The sequence below is a fragment of the Rhinopithecus bieti genome, unplaced genomic scaffold (genome assembly GCF_001698545.2).
Source record: "Rhinopithecus bieti isolate Rb0 unplaced genomic scaffold, ASM169854v2 scaffold_8035, whole genome shotgun sequence".
Lineage (NCBI taxonomy): Eukaryota > Metazoa > Chordata > Mammalia > Primates > Cercopithecidae > Rhinopithecus > Rhinopithecus bieti.
In genome coordinates, this window is record NW_016806092.1 from 1,375,229 (window position 1) to 1,382,911 (window position 7,683).

Consider the following 7,683-nt stretch of genomic DNA (forward strand, 5'->3'; position numbering starts at 1 on the left):
TTTTTTTTGAGACGGAGTCTCGCTCTGTTGCCCAGGCTGGAGTGCAGTGGCCGGATCTCAGCTCACTGCAAGCTCCGCCTCCCGGGTTCACGCCATTCTCCTGCCTCAGCCTCCCGAGTAGCTGGGACTACAGGCGCCCGTCACCTCGCCCAGCTAATTTTTTTGTATTTTTAGTAGAGACGGGGTTTCATCGTTTTAGCCAGGATGGTCTGGATCTCCTAAACTCGTGATCCGCCCGCCTGGGCCTCCCAAAGTGCTGGATTACAGGCGTGAGCCACCGCGCCCGGTCAAAAGGCTCTCTTTCAAAATAAACAATTGAAATAAATATTGTATCTTTTAAATAAAGAAATTCTTTTTTCAGTATAAAATGTTCTCTGACTAGATTTCTTTAGCGAGAAGGAAAGAGATTCAAGGCTTACACAGTTTTGCTTATCCCGTACTCCGTTTTTAAGTTGCTGACAAGGAAAAGGTAGTAATTCTTCTTATGCTAATTAAACTGGTGGGTTTTTCTCAGCTATGAAATAAGCGCTAAAATCTCTCACATTAGAATTAGTTTCAAAGTTGGGAAGTATTGTTTAGATAATTACCTGAATAATAAAACAATGGTTAGGCCAGATTCGAAGTATATCAGTAAATATAAATGAAACAGCAGTTAAGTGTTTCTTTCTTAAAAATACATTATTTTAAAGGCTGAAATATTTCTAATCAATACTTAATAGAATAATTTTATTGTTCCTGCTGCAAAAGGAACAATAAAATTTTCCTTTTTTTTTAAATATAATGATCACAAACCACTTTCACGAATTGCAAACCCAGGAAAAAAGTTTTATTTTGCTTATCATTAACATATAAATGCACAAATTTTAGAGCTGTTTTTCCAATTTATTCAGGAAGATTCTTGACAAAGACGCTGTCCTTGATCTAATGCTAGTTAAACTCCCGTGAGTGTCTCTCTGACTAGGATCTGGATCTTGGGTTGTGTCCATGGTTGGCTTATTCTACTTTTGGCAAAAATCTTGCTAAGTCAGTTTAGGGTAAATCTGACTACCCTCTATACAATATCTTATCACCCTGGCCTTCCTTCAGCGAAAATCCTGTTAGGTCAGTGTAGCAAAATATTACCCTACTATTAGTAATATTCCATCCACCAAAGCCTGACTATTCTCCTTAGGTACAAGTCTCCACTTTCAGAATACTCCATATTCAGGGTAGAGACTGATCTCTCTCTTCTACTATAAAACCCCATTGCAGAAGCCTCCCTTGAATAAAGTCTTCTTTGCTGCCTTGAACATGTGTCATAAACAATTTTTCCTTTAACATTCCCAGTGGATGCCCATGGACAGCAGTGTCCCATACGGCCCCATGCCTGCTGCCCACCCCCCTGAACATTTCCATCCTGGCCTTATTAAGAATTCAACAGAAATAGTTGTATCTTCTACATTGTATACTTTTTAAAACCCTGCCACTTCTACAAGCTATTTCATCTCAACTGTAATCTTGAGAGATAAGTGTAAAAGCCGTATTTTACAAGAAGAGATTGAGACTCAGGGACATCAAAAGACTTGTCAGAATCAAATTGCCATGAGGGCTTAGATCTACTAAACCTATTCTGACTATTCTTTCTGCTAAAGTTTTTATTTTCTCATGGCTGTAGTGGGGGCTTGATATGGTCCAGCTGTTGACAAAAACAAGGGAAGTGCGTCTCCTCTCCTTCGCCCCATAGCTATACATACACTCAGCTCCAGCTTCCAAGTGAGTACAAAAAGACCCTGCTTCAATAAGGGCAAACACAGTTATGCTTAGAATCCCAGTAAATCTGAATGTCATACGCTTGTACCATTTTGTAATTTAGGTTCGTGGGGCTTCTTTATAAAGTAAAAAATTAAGTGATAGACTCTATGATTAAGAATACGTATGAGTTAATTACTCTTTCTTAGTGTTATGGATAGAATGCCTTTCCCTTATGACAATGTTCCAGAGTACAGGATCTGATTTCTTTAACTTTGCCTTAGATTGTCCCTAAATTATATGTCAGTCCCAGGAAGCCCCAAAGCCTCTGTGTCAGGAAGGAGTTTGGCTTCAGAGGAGCTGACATCAAACCCACGCTGAAGAACCTCACCTCCGGGAAACCTGCAGGTCTGCGTCGTCTGCATCAGAGGTTTGGTGGGATGAATCCCTCAAACATTCACTCTCCAGAGTGCTACCATGTAAGGCACCTAGTCATAGTTTGGCAACAGAATTTGCTCCCAGAATTTTCTCATCTTTGTAGACTATGCCTTTAAAATGCACCTTTCTTAATGTACACTGGCCAGACACCGAGTTTCATCTTGTTCACCATGATAAAAAGCAGAAGGGAAAAGATTATCTTTTATTTCCCTATAGCTTGGAGTTTCCTCTCTTACCACCAGAGGGCAGGTGTGTACCAGAATGCCAAACCACAGCTTGCCTATTTTGAGGGCGGTATTTCAGTTATGTCAATATACGGAAATCTTGACAAATGAGTGAAGAACTTCCAAAGGAATAGAAGTGATTAATTGTGCTGATTAAGCCCTAGGGTAGGGAGCAGGAGAGCCTGCCGGGATCACTGAGTGTGCATCAGCACAGAAAAGTACAGTAATTGGGGTCCCATACTGAGAAGGCTTCAGATCAAGGAAGTTCAAGCTGGGCACACCGACCTCATTAACCAAATCTACAGTGTCTTTACTCAAGTTGTGGTTCATGCTTGTTTAAAAATGCAGAATCTCAGGGCAGCTGCATCAGAATCGTCATGTTTAACAAGCTCCCTGGGTGATTCTTTCTCTCTTAAGTTTGAAACAGGATCTTGAGAGTGTCAGCAGCTCGCTCGGCAAACTCTTCCAAAGCTATGGTTCAGGTTGGGGAAACCCACAAGTGTTCTGGGTTTTGTTGTGAACTTTTAAACGTCCCCTCCAGGCGCCCATGAATGTAAGGCCTGCTTGGTGGCACTTCCCTGTGGAACAAACAGGCAGATGTAGAGATACAAATCATCTCTTTGTCCTGGCTCTTTCCTCGGCCTTTACATACTCCTCAGGAATGCAAGCTTCATGAGCAATTTAACCCTCAAGATGTATACAAACAGATTTTTATTTAACAGATAAATTATACTTTAAAAGTTGAGCTGGAATTCGTACTCATTTTAAATGGAATCTTAAAAATATGATCATGAGACAACCTCAGCCATCAGAGATAATGCAATAATGACTTCTTGTGCATCAGTAGGAATTTTGTGTGAATCAGGGGCTAGAACTCCAGCCATATATTGTCCCTAAAGATGGTTTCTAGGACACAAAGCCATTCCTTCTGACTAAATTTATGTAACAGGTTTGAATTCTATAGATACCAACTGGAAGGCGAAGATATAGAACTCTCATCCTGTCTCCAGAAATATAGTATTGGGGCTAAATTCAGTCCAATCAGCCTTTTATCAGAATTACTAATTCAGTCAAAATTCAATTCAAATTTTAATTCAGCATCCTACCCCCTCCTCTGGAAGATATGCAAGTCTAGAGAGTAGAAGTCCATTCATTTGTGGCACGGAGAGTGAGATTCTGCCTACTTTCACTATTTTGTGGCACCAGTGCTGGATGGTGCTGGCTCCCAAAGGTTACACAGTCATCACCAGTACAGTGTGCAGGAGATACCAGTCAGCAGCTCACTTATAAAAGTCCACATACATCACAGTAATGTGCATCTCCTTGATCTATGACTTGTTTATGGCCAGGTAGCCTCTGACAATGATCATCAGCTCACGCTCCAAGTTAATTTCCACAGTTTACCATGGAGCCCTAGGAAGATTACAGACCTCTTCAATGCCACTCCCCAGCCACAGGGAATCTCAGGTAGAACTGGGCCCTCCTTTTGTCAAAATATATCATTTCTGTTTTTCCCCCAAGACTCATGGTATATGGTATATCTCTGAGGTTTCTGCTCTCAAACTGTGTCCCAAACATGGCAAATCTGTTTTCACATCTCTCAGAAATGCCACATTTTTCAAGAGCCATATTTATATTTTCTTCCTTTCCCTTCTTCACCTACCCTAGGGAGGAAGGACAAATTCCTCTCTTCCTCTGAAACAGCATTCCCAGGTCAGCTATGTCTTCCTGGAGCTCAAATTTTTAACATCATTCCAAGGAAAGAAGGGAAATCAGTTTGATCTCATACCCCACTTGAGTCGGTCCTATTTTGTGGTAAGAGCAGCATCGTTGCTTATTTAGACTATCAGTCCTTGCTGTCTGTGGGGTTCTTCACATTTGTCAATGCAGTTGAATTAGAAGTCAGATGGGAATATGGCTACAGGTATCTTCAGGAAAGAGAAAGGAAATAGTATTAATAGTTGGTTATTCTTTCCTATTTTGCCTCGCCATACGTGCTTGTGCCCAGAGAGAGTGAGTCGTGACACAATCTTAATCTCTTTTATTTTGGTACATTCTCAGAGGCTAGCCACAGAATATGATTAATGTTACTATCTTCACCCAGACAATAAGAGAGTTCTGGGATTTCCCTGGAGTGCTGGGACCCCTTGTGGGAAATACTAATGGAGAAAAGACTAGCTGGATTCAAAAGCTGGTGTGGTTTCAGTGTGTGCATACAAAGGGAAGCATAAAGAATATTTTTGGGGGGGTGGTGATAGAATTGCTCTGTATCCTGATTCTGGTTGAAGACACATTAATCTATAAATTTTTTAAAATTCGTAGAACTATGCACCAAAAACGTCACTTTTACCGGATGTTGTTTATCTATCTGTCTATCTATCTATCTATCTATCTATCTATCTATCTATCTATCTATCTATCTATCTATCTATCTTTCCGTGGCAAATGAAAACTTATTCTCAGAACGTTCCATGTTAAATAGCTTCTACAGGTAGGCTTAAATGAGCTGCCATTTACAAAGAAAACAAAAATGGAAGCTACATTAGAATCCTGTGTTTTGTATTTGTTTTCTGAAGTAGCTTGGCTCTACTACATAGAAATAAATTTGTAGAACAAATATTCCAGTATATTTTCAAAAAAATTATAAAATATTAATAAAAATGATCTCATGTTTCATTTATAGATTTGTTAATCTTTTCGTTATCATACACATATAATATTTTGGGAGCCCTTTCAATTTAATTCAATATTTTAAAGTAATTATGGCTTTCATTATCTTTTCTTCTAAAATGATCTAAAGTTACATGCTATGTATTCATTATACATGTTTGCTAAATCTTTATAGCTTACTTACACTTGACACTCAGAAACTGAATTCTATATCTTCATATTCTCTCCTTTAGAGAGCACAAAATGTAAAAGTAGAGACATTCTTACTAAATTCCTAGAATAAACACTTCTGGAATTGTGTGTTAATATAGTTTTAGTAAAGATAACAGAAATAGTAAATATGGTCTCTGACTTGAGTTTTCAGCTTTTTTGTTGGATTAGAAGACAATAGAAATTTTGAGGGTTTTTCATAACTATATAACGGGAGGAAAATTTTAAAAGACCTAAAATTAAAAGCGTGGCAAAACCCCAGGACCAAGCAATATAATACATTTGATAACACAAAGGAATCTTGTACCAGGGGTAACCATAAATAACATATAAGCATATTTTTAAAATTAAGAAGACATAATCAAGAACAAAAGTCCAAATTCAAATACCTATGTAACACCATACATGTTTTGTTTCTTCAATACATAAAATCCAAGATCACAAATATTTTCAAAATACTAGCTTTTATTTCCCTAGTGACCTACTATCTAGTAGTTATCCCCACTATTCCTGGCTAACTATCTATTAGCTACTTAACAACCTAACTATTACTACTATAAGAACCTACTGCTACTATTGCTGCTATTTTACAAAAATCGCAATTACTTTTGCACCCACCTAATACAACTACTACTACTCCTGCCACCTAGATAACTGCCCTCTCCTTGGCTAGCTACTAGGGAGAATAAAAGGGGTTTTCACCCAACAGTGCTCAAGTACATATGTCTAATGAAAATAGATAACACCCATGACAGCTAAAAGGCACAAGATAATATGTCATAAATGCACTGCAGTTGCCACTGATTACATGTACTATAGCAGGCCAAAGGTGAATGAAATAAGCCTTTGCTGATTGCAGGATTAGGAAACTTTCAGAGGATGTGTGTTTTAAGGGGCCCAGCGTGGTGGCTCACTCCTGTAATCCCAGCACTTTGGGAGGCCGAGGCAGGTGGATCACCTGAGATCAGGAGTTTGAGACTAGCCTGACCAACATGGTGAAATCCCGTCTCTACTAAAAATACAAAATTAACTGCGTGTGGTGGCGAGCACCTATAATCCCAGCTACTAGGGAGGCTGAGATAGGAGAATCACTTGAACCCAAGAGGTGGAGGTTGCAGTGAGCCGAGATTGCACCATTGCACTCCAGCCTGGGCAACAAGAGCGTAGTATAATCAAAGGCACAGAGCACAGAGGACAGAGGTAGGTAAACCACAGATTCCGGAAATGATATGTAAGAAGGACATGACTTTGTTTCTTATTTCACGCAGAAAATAAAAGCAAACGAGAATGATTCATATGCTTTCACTATACCCATATATTCTGCTTACCTCTTTTAAACTGATAAATGCTCTCTTTTTAAACCTGAAGTTCACTGGATCCTGTTCCATCTGTTCACTAAATCCCCTTCTCTCCCCTCAAGGACTTGCCTTCTGCAATTGACCCTGATCCTTCTCTTTCTTGCCCTGACAAAGTATTTTTCTCTACCAGGTCATTCCTATCAACAGATAAACATGTTAAAATACATTCCATCTTTAAAACCAGCCAACAAAACAAAACAAACACCAACTTCATTGTCCCTGTATTCCTCTCCAGCTATTGCCTCATTTCTCCATTCTTTTTACAGCAAACTTAAAAGAATTGTTAAAATCACTCTCGGCCTTCTCTCCTCTCCTCTCCTCTCCTCTCATTTTTTCTTGAACCCACTCCATTCATGCTTCTGTCTCTATCACTCTTCTAAAATTGCCCTTGTCAAGATTACTGATGATTTCCACATTGCCAAACTCAATGGTCATTGTCAGTTCTCAATTACTGTTTGTCAAGAGCATTTGCTGGGGTGGTCCTTTTAAAAACATATCCTTTACTTGACCTCACTCCTGTCACTGACTGGCTGTTCCTTATTCTTCTTTGATGGATCCTCATCAATTTATTATCCTCTAAATGTAGAGTGCCCCAGAGCTCTGTCCTCAGCTTCTCATTTACTCTTATTTCTGTAGTAATCTTATACAACATTATGATCTTAAATTCCATCACTGATAATTCCAAAGGCATATCCCAATTCCTGACCTATCATCTAAACTCCAGACCTGTACATCCAACTAGCATTTTTCACAGAACTCTTCTCTAATCAGTCTGTGTGAAATAGCCTATCTCACTCCATCCTACTCCAGATATACTTCTCCACTTACCATAATGGATTTTCTCCACAGAACCTATCACTGCCAAACATATTATTCATTTGTTTTCTATCATGCTACCCATAACTTCTTCATTCCCCCTTCATATACCACCACCGTTTGAATGAATGAACCATAGGAGCAAGGAATTCTTTGGTTTTATTGACTATGGTAGCCACAGTATTCAAGTAAACCAACTAACATTTAGCTAGACTAAGCACAAAGAGAGAAAGACCAAA